We start from the raw sequence: 16,486 nt of genomic DNA on the forward strand, positions 1-16,486 counted from the left end.
CAATAGATTGCACCCCTAGCATGCAGTAAACGCCTACACGTAGACATCTCTACAGCTAACCTCCAACTGAAAGCCTCTTCTGTGTTGTGCAGTCCTGGGACATGCCATGTCATACTGGACTTGGGCTTGACTCTCGCTCTGGGAAGGTACAGAGTTACACTGGTGGGACTGGAGAAGAAAGCATTCAAAAAGTTCTCCCATGCCACTGTAAGAAGTGATCTGAAATGCAGAGAGGTTGAGCAGGTGGCAGTAGACCAACATGTGGCTATTTCTCAGAACTGGTTTTGCCCAGAGTCTGAATGTGAAGAACTGGTTTCCAGCAAATTAGGTATTTCTGTGTCTTAGGTGGACAAGACCCTTAATTTTCTTCTAGCTGCTCTATGAGCTCTCAAAGTGAAGGACCTAGCTTTTAGATTGAGCCTTCCTCTCACGTCTGTACCTCCTGTGGCTCGTCTTGGTTCCCTGAGTCCTACATCCCAGAGACCTACATCCCAGAGACCAGGGACAGCACAGCCAACTCCTACTGTCCTTTTCACAAATCACTTACGTTTTATTTAGTTGGATCACAGGGCCTTCAACTGGTCATGTGAATGAGCCCCACAAGATCCCAAACATCCTCATCTTCCTTCTGACCAGCTGAGAAGTAATCCCTCAAATTTATTTGAACAGAAGTTCACAGTGGTAAAAGTTGGTGACCCTCTCCACTGAATAGCCTGTCTTGGAAAAAAAAAAACACCTGTTGGCTCGAGCAAACGTCGTCTTGAACAGGGTCTTTCTCCATTCTGCAACATGCCGGGCAGCAAACTATCTGTTGAATACAATGGCAAGGATTTGAGTGCTTCCAAAGGGTTTGAGCTGGTCAATATGTGACTGAAGACTGGAACTTGTGTCTGGTCTCAATGTATTAATTTTCAAAGGGGAATCCCTAGAGAAAACGCAGGGAGGGTTTGGAAGATAACAGGCCGCTAAATATATTCCAGCACAAAGCTGACAACAGCTAAAGCCACATGTGATATGCCTGTGGAATTCTAGCAGGGTTGATTTATCTTGGTGTTAGGCCTAATATACTTAAAAGCCCTTTATAAATAACCCAGGACCTTTTGCACTTGCTGTTCTACAGACTTGCTTTGTTTATTTGGCTGGTTGAGCTGGTCCTGTCATTTTTAATGAAAATAAACTCCTTATGAGGGACCTTTTCCTTTTGGGACCTTCTAAAGGACACAGAGCAATTTTCTGCTTCTCCCCCCCTTCCCAGAAGCCTCATTAGTTCTCATCTTTTTGGCTTCCGAAAGGTGAAGCGGTTCGGGGAAAGGTTAACTGGGCCCCTGTGGGTTATGTTTCTTCTGGCCTACAGAGCTTGTCTCCAAAGCTGAGCAAGGAAGCTTGTTATTTTGCATTTGGTTCTTTGAGGGGTAGGCACCCAACGTGCTGAAGTTCACCCCAAAGGACCAAGAGGCATCCACAGAGGAGGGCAGGTAACAGACAGAGAGATACGGGGCCTTGACTATAGTTTGGAGAGGGTATAGGAAGGTGAATCCCACCTGCTCCCTTGCTACCTCATCTCTTTCCACTTATTTTGGCCCGCAGAGAGCCACCATGACCTGAGCTGTCACTACAAGACTGAGGAAAGGCAAAGGAGCAGGGGACAGCACCTTTGATCTGTGAAGACAGAGATGGAAGAGTGGAGAGCTGTCTTCTGCTCTTCCAACCTTGGTCACCATGTCTCATCCTTTCTGGCCACTGGAGCAACCCCACCTCTGGGATCACTGCAGCAGAAGAGTCTGGGGGATGATGTCGTGTAAAGCATCCCCGAATGCTGAAACCCCTCAAGGTGCAAGGTGAATGGGAAGCTGTTGGCACTGGTGTAAGTCCTCGCCTCCTTTCTCCGCTGATGGTGCATCTATCAGCGGTGGGAAATGGGTCCTATGGGCCTGACCTGCCCATAAAGATCTAGCTGGATTGTGAAGATGTCAAATCCTGGGACAGGTTTTGTGGTCTGCATCCTTGAAGGTTTTCAGGACCAAACCGAATAAAGCCCTGAGCAACCTGGGCTGATTGCTGAACCTGACTCTGCTTTGAGCAGGAGTTTGGACTAGAAGCCTTCTGAGGTCCCTCCTAGCCTGAATTATCCCGTGGATCCTATGACCTCTGCTATGGCCACTGCTAGAGAGAAGAAGAAGGAGCTCAGCTCTACCTAAGACAATTCTGTAGATCACCTCTTGGCCCAGCTGCCACTAGAGAAGCTGCTTGTCCAGAGATGGGGACTTCAATGGGGAGGAATTTGAGATTTTGAAGTTTATGCTCAGGCTGGGACTGCTGGGAACTTCCTTCTTTGGGACTGTATTTGCCACGTCTCTTTCTCACTATGTTTTTTTTTTTCCTTCTGCTTCCTGAACATCAGGTAATTTCCATCTGGGATGAGTTGGTTTATTTTTCGCTCTACAGCTGTTTTCACCCAGCATTTTGCTTAGCTCTGGCGCCAGCGTTTCTCAATTCTAATAGATCATTTGGATCAGTAGAGGGAGTGCAAGAGCAAGGAAAAAAAGAAATGCACGCTGAATGTAAGGGGAGGTTGATCTCCTGAGGTGCTCTACGAGCCTCGCTCAGAGATGAACTAGCCCTGTGGAGAAGTGATCCTCCTGGCCACCTGCTGAGTAAGTCCTTCTGCGTTCTCACTCCCAAAAGGGACATCAGTGCTCCTCAGCAATATTTCTTCACCTGGTGGATTTCAGTAAATCTCCTGATTGCCTTGCAGCTGTACCACCACTACAAAAAAAAAAAGCAAATGAAAAAAGTGTGAACCTTCCAAACTCAGAATCCAAGTTAAAAAATTTTCATACAGGTCATTTAGAAATCAACAACATTGCCACAAAAACAACAACCAAAAAAAAAGTAAAAATGTGAAAATCACGTAGCTACTATTTCACCATACAAGAGTTTGGCAATGACACATGTTGTCTTTGTTATCCAAAAAATCCAAGGTCCTCAAATTTAGCACGTTGCACAAGGTTGCATTTAAGTGCCACCAAGGCCAAGGAGATTCCAGCACACAGCTGAGCGCTTTGCTGGAGCGTAAATCAGAGCCTCAGCCCGTAAATATTTGTTAACTTAGTCCAAGAACATATGGAACACAAATCTCATGGATCCAATGAGTGGCTGGTGCATCAGTCAAGGCACTCAACCCTTTCTGTTGTTTAACCTAAAAAAAAATGGACTTCAAACGACTATTGAAATATCTGCCCTTCGTTAATCTTTTCCCAGTAATTATTAGCCCGATAAGCAAGCACATCATATGGCTACCTGTAAACACAAGGCATGATTCCCCATTCCATTTGCAATGGAAAAAAAGCAGAGAAAAACCTCCAAGAGCATTCAAATTGTGTAATCAAGATAAAGGCCAAAAAATCAAAGGTCTTTACTCACATCTGCCTTACCACGTGGTGGGACCGTTTGTTCAATGTCAGCTCCCCAGATAATGGCACCACAGTAATGAGTCCAAATGACTTAGAGGAGAGAAAGACCCGAGTCAAAACTCACGAGGCAGCTCATGAGCTTCATCTCCCGTTATCCAGCTTCATCTAGGCACCCACCAACATCCAGCCCCACCTGCAAGCTGAAAGGGTAATTAACCGTTTTGCTCAACTGCTGTTCATTTGGGGTACACCCTGCCTATGCTGTGTTTGATCCAAGGCTGGGAAAGCCACCTTCTCTACATGACTTCTGTACATTACTACTAATGAACGCTCACCAGGAGACAGCTCCTAACTCCCCAGTCTTTGTGCCCCCCAGGAATACTTCATCTGAGAAGTACTGAAAGTCCAAGGCTAGATGTATGGCTTCAGTAAAAGTAACATATTTCCAAGGTGATGTGGGCCTCCTCTTGGAATCTTCTCCAAAGAGCAGTCTCTCTTGTGCACCCACTCCTAGGACCACTGATCTGGAGACCACTATACTCTTAAAAACGAGTAACCAAGTTTAATTGCTTGGACTGGTCTGGGTAGACTTCATTCAGGAAGGGTTTGGTCCAGCTTCTCCAAAGGCAGCAGCAGTGGAGTTAGTTGAAGAACAAACTCCTGTAACTACTTACTCTCGGTTCTCAGCATGGGGCCGAGGGACAGAGATGTAGTGAGTCTTCATCAGCCCTGGGAAACATGTTGCTTTGCCACCCTTACCTCCGAGGTGGCAGAACAATGCCTCCAATACCACATGGTGGGACCTTATGGAGATCTGTTATGTGCTGCCTTGGTTCTCTCATAGCTGAGACCTGGTGACAGCAATATCACTTGCTATGCACAGAGTCTTTCCACCATACCCAGTAAATCTGCTCCACTCCAGGTCTCAAGAGACTTTTCTGCAGACCAGGGCACAGACATAGGGGAGCCATAGACCTGTACCCACAGCAGCTTCCTACCCTTGTGCATGGCACCATCTGGGACAATGACTTCATGGTAATGTGCTTCTTCCCACTCATGCGTCTCAAAGCCATGGTCCTAGAAAGTTTGGTTAACCACACTGGTGGCAGCCACCTGAGCCAGGAAGGCAGGAGATGCAGAGGACACCGTACTGAGATGGCCTTATGACATTCCAGTATCCACGACTCGATGATGACCAGTCACATTCCATCCCTGACATCTTCAAGCCATGAGAGTCTTGGATATATCTTGAACTTAACAATCAATAGCCAGGGAGTCTGAGATCCTATCTCAATCAGGCTCCAGTGTCTGCAAAGCCTGGGGTGTATTCCTCAACTGTAACACTGAGTGAGCTGCCCTAGGCAGCTATCAGCCACCCTCAACTGCCCCAGCCTGAAGGTAGTGCAGCAGACTCTGCATAACTGTGTGCCAGAGCAAACGTCACTCCCCTGTCCCCAGGAGGTGACACTCCAGCTCCTGGCCAAAGAAAGAGGCTCCACACGAGTCCTCCAGCCAGCCCTGCTTCTGCCTAAAACCATCACAGGCTTGTTTCTGTTAACAGGTTGTGGCAAGGGGCCCACAGCCAACAGAACATTCATGATCCCAGAGGACACCATACCAGCTGCAGCTGGCATGAGACACACCTGCAGAAGGGCTTCCTGCATCCTCAGATCTTTCTTATACCAACAGAAAAACATTTGGCAATGCAAACGTTCTTGCAGCAGGTCTGTGGTTCTGCAGCAGGGCAGGCTTTGCGTTGTTTTCACTCCCACTCTGAGGGATGGACTTCGTTTACTGGCCTCGTATTGCATGACAACACAGGATGATGGAGGTTCTCAACAATTATTACTTGGTGTGTTTAATTGCCCTACAATTAATTTTATTAATTTTCTTATGAAAGACAGCTGCCAACTTTGCTGATGACTTGTCACTCACTTGGCCCACCTGAAGGATGGTCAGGTTGGCCTTGTCCAAGCGTTGTAGGGTCTGCCCAGACACTGTCCACTCCGACTGGAGCTGCAAAGACCAGTTCCCAGATGCTTTCAGTCTTTTTTATATTCTCTTCAGCTTTTTTTTTTATCAATTGTTTTCTTGTGAGGAGGTGTGTGGGGAGGAAATTCTTCACTAGGAGGGCAATGAGGCACTGGACCAGGTTGCCCAGAGAAGTTGTGGATGTCCCATCCCTGGAGGTGTTCAAGGCCAGGTTAGTTGAGGCTTTGAGCAATGTGGTCTAGTAGAAGGTGTCCCTGCCTATGGCAGGGAGATTGGAACTAGATAATCTTTAAGGTCCCTTCCAACCCAAACCCTTACATGGTTCTATGAAAGGAGGAAAAATGAGTTTACCTTGTCATGAATTGCATCCCTTCTGCCTCCTTCTTTGACTAAGCCTCTTCCAGTCTGGGAAGCTTTGCCTTAGGACTGTGGCCTGGTTGTCTTGCGTGGGGAAGCCCTGTGGTCCCTCCATGCAGGGTGTGATGGTGCTGCACGGTTCCTGAAGAGGGCATTGATGCACCATGCACGGTCTGGCCGGTGCTGGGCCGAGCTAACTACGGCTGGACCTGCAGTTTTCCCGTCCCAGCCCTATGTCCCAGCCGTCTCCACTGTTCTAGGCACTGACCCACCACAGCCAAGTGAAACTTGTGCCTGAAAACAGGAGTCGGGCTGCTCCAAAAAAGGAGAATCGATTTACCAGCAGATCAGTGGCTCCACCACAAACCTCTGGACTTTACCAGCTCTGCATCCATACCCACACCTGCTGCCTTCTCCTCCAACTAACAGTGATGTTTGCCTCCCCAGGTTGCTAGCAGGATCTAAAACGCCTCCACAAGCCTCCAGCTCTGGACAAGGCATCCTTGCATGTAACCGGGCATCACTGTGAAACCACGTCTCGCGGCTCCTCCTTTCCTCCCCTCTCCAGCATGTGTCCCACCCTGGTCTAAGCCCTCGCCTGAGGCTCGCATCTTTCTGTATCTGCTCTCACTTTTTATTTCCCCTGTGAGGAAGTCTGGTGCAATGGGAAATGCACCATAAACCAAAGCACGACGGCACCAGACTGTGAAGAAACTCCCCAGTGGGGTGCACACTTTCCTTATGGGGGGCAGAGCTGAACTCAGTCGTGAGTCCATTTTTTTCTTGGAGGTGGATGAATTCACGGCTTGTCTGCTCCAGCCAGCAGCAGGGCTGGGCTCTGAGCAGTTCGTGTAGGTCTGCAGAGCAGACACTGGTCTTCATCACCCTCAGGGCTGGCGGTCTCCAAAACCATGCCAGTCTTAGTGATGGTTTATGGTCTCCCAAAAGTGCTGATCACAGAGCAGGGTTGCAAGCTACCAGGAAAGGCTTTCCAAACCCAGCAGGGATGCTCTTGGCACAGCAAGCTGCTTTTACACCACACCCCGGCTTTTTTTCCCCTTGTTTTCCTAAAGAAACAAGATTTACGTGAATCATCCTGGGCAGTTTCAACTTGAATGATGTTGAGCAGAAGAGCCCTCGAGGAGATTATGTTCCCTCTAGATTTGCAGGGGAAAACCAGCCACTGCCCCTGGGGCGCGTGGCACAGAGGGGACCCTCCCTGTGCTTGGCAGGATCCAGAGCAGAGCCTCTCTGAAGCCATGGGTGAAAAAAATGGGCTGAACTGTGCCCCTCCATCCTCAGCTCCCACCTCTGCCCAGCCACCCCGGCAGCTCCAGGTGCAGAAGTTGTTATGTGAAGCCTGTCCTGCACCAGCAGCTCTCCCAGTTGGAAACATGCAGAGGCAGCGTTTGGGGTCAGCAGGGCCCTGCCCTGGCTGGGAAAAGGAGGGGCCAGTGGCAGAGACATGGATGGTCAGTGAGCAGGAGATATGGGGGTGGGCTGGGAGCAGGTACAGGTGGTAAGGTGGGACCATGGCTTTGAGAATGAGATGCCACCTAGCTGATGCATTGGTCTGCAGGAATGGGCTGTCCCCTCCTGCCATGGAGGAGAGGGCTGGCAGAAACTTCATACAACCCCATATTGCCATTGTCCTGCTCCCAACATGCTTGGCTTCATCCCCCACCTCTCAGCGTGTCTGGCGCCTTTCCAGGTTCCTGTGTGTCATGCTGATGCCAGGGCTTGCAGTGACAGTTCCCTCACCTCCTGGTGCTGGGGTTTCCACTCAGCCTCATGCATGTCACATTGGCTTTTAAAGCTCCCCTCCCAGGTCTCTTGCCCAAGGCTTATGGCGGGGTGCAAGTTGGGAACCACCTCGTTTGGCTGTCCACAGCAGAACGCCAATTCCTGCAAGTCCTGGCTGCAGTTGCAACAGCTTGTTTTGCAGGAGGAGAAGCTATGAAGGAGACCGTACGACCAGGAGGTTCTTCACTCAAGCTGCCCACCAAACCAAGGAGGTGTTGGGTGTAGGGTCCCAGGCCAGCTTGGCACCATGTGCCCATACTGAACAACATGGCTGAGCCCCTCCACAGTCTAACAGGGCAGACCTCATGGCATCTCCTTTCACCACAAGCAGAACAGGGAGACTGGGATGGCCTCCACTTCCCAACGGGAGGGCACAGAGCAAATGCCCCATTCGGTTAATCCATCAGCTGATGCGTTCATTCCCCATCTCGGGACGATGGCTTATTGCCACGGGAGATGATAGGACTGGGCAAGCCTAGATGCGTGCAATGGGAAGAAAAGAATTGAAAAGGCAGGATGCCAGGTTGTCATCTCCCCCACTCTGGATTTATCACCCGCTGCTAATTAGAGGCAGCCGGCTCTGTCTAATGTGGACAAGCCCTGGCTGTGTGCTTGCAGGCAGGGAGGGCACGGCTCGCCACGTCCCGGCGAAGGGCTCTCCGACACTCCAGCTCAGCTCGTGTCCTCAGGAGCTCGCGAGCTGAGCAGGGGGGCGGTGAGGACATGCCAAGGGCAGCAAAAGCAAGGCAGGCTCTGCTGGGGCAAGCACAGCCCAGAGCCAAGCTTTTCTTCTGGCAGCTGGCACTAGACATTCACAGGGGAATAATTTTTCTTTTTTTTTTTTCTTTTTTTTTCTTCTTTTTTTTTTTTTTCCTCCTGAACTGGCCCAAATGAGCCCTGGAGGGGAGAAGATTATTTAAACTCACCACGTCCCCTCTGGTTCTTCTAACGTGATCAACCCCGAAAGGCTGCAGATGCTCTTCCACCTTCACTCATTGTCCCGTCTGCCAGGAACTGCAGATCCCACCCTTCACTGAGCCTTCCCCTCCCAGGACCTCCTCCCTTAACGGAGCCAGAGGAGGCCACCACAAGGATCCCCTCCATTGTATTGCTCACTCCTGAGGAGACCCAATGACACGTCCGGGGCTGCCACCGCATGAGCCACGGCAGAGTGGGAAGGAATCTTGGATGAGATGCAAGGAGCAGGAAGGACCCACGGCGCAGTTTGGTTTGGCAGCCCCTTACAGACAATAAAAGGTCAGGCTGAAGAGGAGCTTGTTTTGGTTTTGGGTTTGTTTTTTTTTTTTTCACTTCCCTGGCTTTTTTTCAAGGCTGTGTCCTTAAGGACAGGGATTCTCCACGCTGGCGGCAGGCTGAGACCATGGGTGGGCAGCTGGCTGTTTGTGCTGGTGGGTTTTTTAGGATTTCACTTCAGTACAAGCTACAGGAGGAGAAGGCTGGGGTGGGTGTGAGCTCAGGGGGAGACGACAGTGCAACTGGGGCACCAGGATCTGGCTTGACTCCTAGTCCAAAACATAAAGCATCTTCACTTTGACTGAGGTTTTGAGGGCTACCAGGGGACCTGGTGGATCAGGAATTTATGGAGGAAGACACATATTGTGAAGGAAGCTGCACATGTGGAATTAAATGAGGTCAGTCTCTTGCCAAACAGCCCCAAGCAGAGCCTGAGATGAGGCAACAGCAGAGTCCTTATGGAAATGGTCAAGTCGGGTTCTCTGGTGTTGTCCAGTGGTGTCAGGGGGGTCAGCTGCTTCACCCCTTGATTTTGGGAAGGATTTGAGGTTTTAGAAATAGTGGTGTTGCTTCCTAAACTTATCAGGGCAGGGACAGCTTCCTATGGCTGTGCATCACACCCAGCTCTGCAGAGTCTATCCTCATCCCTGTCGTCCCACAGCCCAAGGGTCAGAGACCACAACACACTGCTGGCACACACAAAAGGGCTTTGCAAAGCACCCTGGCTGCACATCAGCAGCTCAGGCGGGTGAGTTAAGTTCTCACCTGGGCTATCCTGCCATGTCCACACAACCATCTCCTCTTCTTGGCCACTCTGCCAGGTCACTGGTTGATGCTGTGGGCCTCCATGAGCTTAGATGCTGCCATTATATTTATCTTCTAACAGAGCTTTCCTAAAAACTTTGGAATGCAGTAAGGAAACCAGTTCTTGGATGAAGAGCAGCTGATCCAGGACCAACCCAAGCAAGACTAGAGCTCAGCTCCTTGGAAGATGAAAAGCCTTTTGATGATGCATGGGCCAATATCTTCTCCTGGTCTCCAGTACCCATACTAATGTTGTGCTAAGCCTCAGGAGCCTGCTGAGCAGCTCAACTGCCTTTATGGGCCAGACATGTCTAGGAGCGATGTCAGGCTAATAATAACAGGCTGATTGCTAATAATAACAGTCTGATCTAGAATCTGATTCATGAAAACAGAAGGAACAGAAATGTAATAAGTGCCAGTCAATCTGGTTTTATGGAAAATGGGTCTTGTTGTACCAACTTGATTTTGTTCTTTTAGATTGTAAGGTTGGTTCATAAAGATAACTGTGTATGCAAGATACTTGTAAAATATTGGATTTGTACAGCATGGCATTCCAGTGGGGGGAGAAAAGCACCACACATCAGTAGAGCACGTGTTAAATGAGCTAAGAGTTGGCTAACTGACAGATCTCAAAAAGTGGTGATCAAGGGGGACTTGCTAGTGACTGAATCTGTTTCTTTGGAGGAAAATCCTAGGCCCAAAGCTATGTAGCCTTCTCCACCAGCAAGCTAGAAATAAAGGAAAAAATTGCTCCTGAGGAAGCTGGGAAGGGAGAAAACCAGCAAGATTGCTTCTGAAGAAGCTGGGAGGGGAGAAAAATGAGAAAAATGAGGTGGACAAGGACAGAGCCACAGGGACTGGTCAGTCCCTCTTGGTAAGAAGCCATTTCCATGCAGAATTTAGCCCAGACAGCTGGAAAAGTTATATCCCCAGGGAAAAGGACCCAGTGGTGAGCTGAGAGATTGAAGTGTGATGGGCTGCAGCTCAACATCTTCATGGCATGATGGATTGTGTGGTGACAGATGATGGGGCCAGAGATATCTCTTGCAGGGCTTTGCATTTGGTGAATCTGCATCCCATGATAGAAACTCAATAGAAAATAGATGACACGTTGAGTAAGGGGTGAATGCAGGAAAGTGATTTAACTGATTTAGAATCATAGAATGTTCTGGGTTGGAAGGGACCTCAAAGATCATCTAGTTCCAAACCCCCTGCCATGGGCAGGGACACCTTCCACTACACCAGGTTGCCCAAAGCCTCATCCAACCTGGCCTTGAACACTGCCAGGGATGGGGCATCCACAACTTCTCTGGGCAACCTGGTCCAGTGCCTCACCACCCTCACAGTGAAGAATTTCTTCCTTAGATCTAATCAAAATCTCCCCTCTTTCAGTTTAAAGCCATTGCCCCTTGTCTTATCACTACATATCCTTGTCAAAAGTCCCTCTCCAGCTTTCTTGTAGTTCCCCTTCAGGTACTGGAAGGCTGCTAGAAGGTCTCCCCCGAGCCTTCTCTTCTCCGGCTGAACAACCTCAACTCCTGTTTTCACAGGAGAGGTGTTCCAGCCCTCGGATCATCTTGATGGCCCTCCTCTGGACTTGCTCCAACAACTCCATGTCCTTCTTCTGTTGGGGGCCTCAGAGCTGAACACAGTACTGCAGGTGGGGTCTTACAAGAGCAGAGCAGAGGGGCAGGATGGAGTCTAACACTGAGTACAACATGTAGTTCTGGTGTCCACATTTTAGAGAAGACACTGAGTTGTCTATGTGGGGAGCATGCAGTCTGGACACAATTCCCTCCACGGTTATGGACACCTTGACCGTAACAGAAGGAGCTGGAGGAGACAGTTGCAGTGTCAGGAGAAGATGTATGCCCCAAGGGGAGTATCTCTCTGGAGTCTCTTTCAGTGACTCTATTTTACACCTTATGAGCTCTATGATAGTCTTTTCTCAGCTGGGATCATCATAGGACCACAGGATAATTCAGGCTGGAAGAGACTTCAGAAGATCTCCTGCTCAAAGCAAGGTCAGCTATGGAAGTCAGCACAGCTGCTCATGGCTTTATTCTGAAACGCCCCCAGGACAGTAACTGCAGATGTAACAGGTTGAGGAGCTGCCACCAGAAGGACTCCACTTCTCAACTGTGTCACTTGGCTACAGCTGGGATAGTTACAGGTGCGTGCCTCTCTGCACTATCAAGCTGTGTTGTCTCCTTCAACCTAACAGATTTGCAACTCAGAAAGATCCCCAAGACTTTAACAGCACCTAGTAAGTTTTCATACCCGGAGGTATTTAGAAGACCCATAGATGTGGTGCTTAGGGACATCATTTAGTGGTGGACTTGGCAGTGTTAGGTTGACAGTTGGATTTGATGTCAAGGTCTCTTCCAACTTAAAGGATTCTATGATCCTATGTTACCCCGTTATCACAGCTCTGGTGTTGAGTGCTGAGCATCCATCCACCAAAAACGAGTGCCTTGAACCAGGTACCCCAAAACCGGTCTGGCCGTCCTTCCCTGTCATCCACAGCTGCCTGAGCGCTGCAAAACAGGTCAGTGTTGTTTGCCTTGAAGATCAAAGCTCATTTAAATGCATTGCTTCTCCCTGTCTCCACCTGATAGCCAGACAAGATGCCCTGGTTGTTGTGAGTCAGTCCCCAGCTGAAGTCAGCAGCGCTGCCAGCCTCACGGTTATCTCGGCGGGGTGGAGGCAGCTCTTGCGTCGTGCTTCTCCCAGCGCCCAGCCGCCAGGTCTCTAATCATCTCCCGCCCCCAGTCCTTGGACTGAGCCCCGGCTTGGCCGTGACACGTCCCTGGAGGCTGCTTGGTTGCTGTGGGAGAGTCACACAGCCTCCTCTGCTCTGCGAGCCCCAAGGGAGATGTTGCAACAGAAACCAGCACCTGCAGCCAGGGAAGGGCATTTTCCACAGCCGCTGCTTTTGCAGGGAACTCCCTGGCTGCGTGCAGCACACGTAGCTCTCCGGCGGGATGCGGGAGAGGCCGTCGGTTGAGTTTTTTCTCCTTTATCTTTTTTTTTTTTTTTTTTTTTAAGGATGCGCTGACAAAGCTCCAGGTGGCTGTTTGGCAGCCACGCTTTCTCCTCGGCTGCTGGCGCCGACAGCGAGTGACTCAGCCCTTTCCAGGCTCCGTGCAAGCCTCTTCCCCCCCTGCCACTCAAATGTTTGCTCTCTCTGATTGTTAAATTCTGCCCCGAGGTCCTGCCTGGCGCGCCGCTCATGGCAGCACAGCCCCTCGCTATGGTCACGGCTCGGAGCAGCGGTTTGCAGAACCTCCTTCCTGGACCATGAGGGTGGTCACATAAGTCTGGGCAAAGAGTTTCTCCTTCTTCTGCTTGCTCTGTTTGCAGGGAAATCTTCCAGGGCAAAACCCACCCCTGGCGATCCGCGTTCCGGTACCTTTGCCAAGCAGTGTCTAATTCCCCACTTGACTTTTCAGCTACGTTCGTTGTGAACATTTAAATTTTCTTCCCAACCCAAGCTCTGCCCTACATTTTCATATCTAGGAGCACGGGAGTTTCCAGATACCGCAGTGCAAGCACGGCAGCACCTCCCACTCTCCTGTGCCTCGTGCCCAGACCCACAGGGTCCCCCAGATCCTGGGGGAAGGTGAGACCTTCGCCCCTGCAGCCACCCATCACTGCACAGGATCTCTCCGATGGTGCATGTCTCCCTGGGCACAGAGGGAAGCTGGAAGACTCCTTTCAGACGTACAATGTCCTCAGGTGGAGATGTTGCAAAAGGGCTGATCCCAAGCAGGTTGACAAGAGCAGTGGTGAGAGCCGTGTTGAGCCCAAGAGCCAGCATTGGCTGTGACCGTCAGCAACGTTCCAAAACAAGCAAAGGAAGGTTTCACCACAGCTCAGCACGCAGCAAGCAGGGAGCAAGGTGGCCCTCACAGAGCGTTTTTTATCCAGTCTTGTGAGCGTGGACCATGGCTGGTCTAGGCTTTACTGAAGACCCTGCAGCCTTTGCCTCCACGGCTCTGCAGAGAGCTGACTTTCTGAGATGGGTTACTAACACTGACAGAGTGAGCTCTGAGCCATGGGTCATCTCCCAAGGCTTTGGGTGTTTCCAGTGTGGGCGTCTCTATGTGAGCTGGGCATCTGGGGACCCTCTGCAGTGGAGTTCTGAAAGAATTGTCCATGCCAGTATGATATCGATCCCTCTTGAACCTCCAGTATTGACTCTTGACTTGATCTCTGCTGACTGGAAAGGGAGCCAAGGATGAGACCACACTGTGGACACTCACCTTGAGCTGGGTGGATCTCACTAATTTTGGTGTTGGCAAGACTAAAGGCACAGAAATACATGGGTGTGATGGGGCTTGCCTGTATTCACCTCCTCTGCTGAGAGGGGGCTAAGGCACTGCAGACCATGGCATGACTTGAGAAGACATCCCAGGACTTGTGAGCGGCCAATTCAGACCTTTCCAGACAACCCCAGTTTGATGGGCTTTCATAGTGCTCCTCTTGGGGAGGGGAGGAATCTGTGCATGGAGCCTTACACAGAGAGTCGGGGTCTAGCCTGCAAAGGGGTGCATGTTTTTAGGTGATGGAGGGTGAGGAGGAACACAGGCAGTTAGGAGACAGTGTGTACGGGCAGGAGCGCGGGCGGGTGTTTCTGCAGCACAGGCGCCCGTGTCCAGAAGTTCCCCTGGCCCTCCTGGTTGGGAGGTGAGGCAGCAATTAGGCTGATTGAAGGCCCAGTTGCTCATTGCACAACCCTGGAGACAGTGCCCCTTGCAGCTTCGTGGTTCAAAGCATGTGAGGAGATAAGGATCTGCCTTTCAGAGCACTTGGGGAGCTCTGGGGCTATCCAAGGACAGCTCTGGCCATGCCACCCCACTCTACTCTGACCTGAAACGCTCTCCTCTTCCAAGCCAGCATTTCTACAAAAAGCCTTCCTGAACCTACAGCAGCAGCACAAGGGGGGTTTCCTCTCCCCTTCCCCACTTACCGCACCCAACGCCTTGTAATCACTGGGGAGCTCACACAATTAGTGTCAGCTTTCCTTGCTTACCAGCCTGTTCGTGCAAGCTCCTGCTCCTCAGCCTCCATAGAGCCTCTGGTCTTTGACTTCCTGCCTTGGTCATGGGGGACAGAGTTAAAAACTCAGCTGGCTTTGTGAGCGAAGCCTGTTTTCATGCCCAATGAGTTGTCTCTGCCTGTGGTGAAGCACTGAGCAGATCTTCAATGGGTGGTGTATGTGTAACATCTAATCTGGGTGGACTCAGGTGTCTAACCAAGGTTGAGCCATGCTCTACTGGACATACGGCTTAGGTCTTTCCTTTGTCTGCTATTTTCATTGGTCTTGAAGGAATGCGGTGTCTTTGGGAGCTCTCATGCTCAGCGGGATTAAATCACACATTGGGTTCAAATTCTTGTGGTAGAGAGATGGACAAATGGGCCTTACAAGCCCTGTTGCAAACAGTTTAATCATCAAGACTAATGATAAACCATCAGTCTGGCAGTGGAAGTGTAAAGAAACCTGATCACACTCCTGAATTTGAAGCTGTAACGTCAGTGCCAGCCTCACAGCAGCCTTGCAGGAGCTTCCCATGCAGCAACCCACTGGCCCATGCCCCCTGCCCTAACCCAGGGCTGAGCTGGTTGATTGTTTTCCCCTGGAAGGGCTTTGCTACGGATAACACTCACTGAAGAGGGTCAAAAGCTCCCCCAGATCTGCTGGATCTATTGAGCTGTGGTGGTTCCCAAGAGACCACCTCTTCAACAGCCTCGCTAGTACCTTACAGCGCCTGGTTCCTCCAGGAGTCCCAGCTATGTGGCAGGACTAAAGGATCTGGAGTTGGAACTGGATGGTGAGAGTGGGTAAGTAAAACCCATCTCATGTCTTCCAAATCAGACCTCTTTTCCTAGCAGACCCTTCCTGCAGAAAACATTGAGTCCAGGTCATTTCAGCCTTCTCCCTCTCCCAGACAAGGGAAGGTATTTCCCCATAGATAACATAAGCCAGTTCCTGCAGAAATGCTGAGATACCTGCCATGTCTCCTAGTGTCCCATGTCCTGCCCAGCTCAGTTGCCTCTGCAGTTTTAACTTGCTTGGTTGGTCCTAAGCCTGGAGAAGAGCTAGGCTGGACCACAGGTGACCACAAAGCAATAGTGGGGTTTGGGATAAAAATGACATTACAGAGATCATCCTCCCATCCTGACCTTGGGTGGAACAAGATATTTGTCCTATTCTTAGAAGTCCTCCAAGGGCTTGAACATCATGTCCTGCCTCTAAAAGTCCACTTCACCAGCAGAAACCCTACCCTAATATTCAACCCAACTCCTCCCTGCTGGTGTGCTGACCAGTCCACCCAGTCTACTTTCCTGGTTGGACTGAGGTCAACATGTCTTAAGTTGCTCAACTGGGAGACGGTGCCCCAAGACCTCACTGAGGTCTCAGAGACCTCAGCTGCTCTCCACCCAGTAGATTTAGCTGTTAAACTGGTCTATAATAGGAGAAGCAGCAAGAGAGGGAGAAGCAGCCACCAGATCTCCAGCTGCAAGATCTTCCTAACCCAGGGGTCCCTGGCAGGTTGCATTTGTGCCAGCGGACGATGCATGTTCAGGAGCTGGTTCCTCACAGTGTTGCTTCATGCCAGAGCCCTGAGAGGCTGGTCACAGTTCATCCAGGTATTTGATGTGCTTCTGGTAGAAAAGCTGCCCACTGTACAGGTGGCCTCGAGTGGCAGGCTCTTGCACGCTATGACTTATTAGCCATGGCCCCTTGGGAGGCCCAACCGGGGTCCTCAGTTGAGCATCCAACAGCACCCTACAGCCTTGCTACAGGGTCAGCACTTTCTAGGTGGGATAAAAGGCATCTCTGAGCCTTGCAACATCTT

Source organism: Tauraco erythrolophus, chromosome 3 (assembly GCF_009769465.1).
Source record: "Tauraco erythrolophus isolate bTauEry1 chromosome 3, bTauEry1.pri, whole genome shotgun sequence".
Classification (NCBI taxonomy): domain Eukaryota; kingdom Metazoa; phylum Chordata; class Aves; order Musophagiformes; family Musophagidae; genus Tauraco; species Tauraco erythrolophus.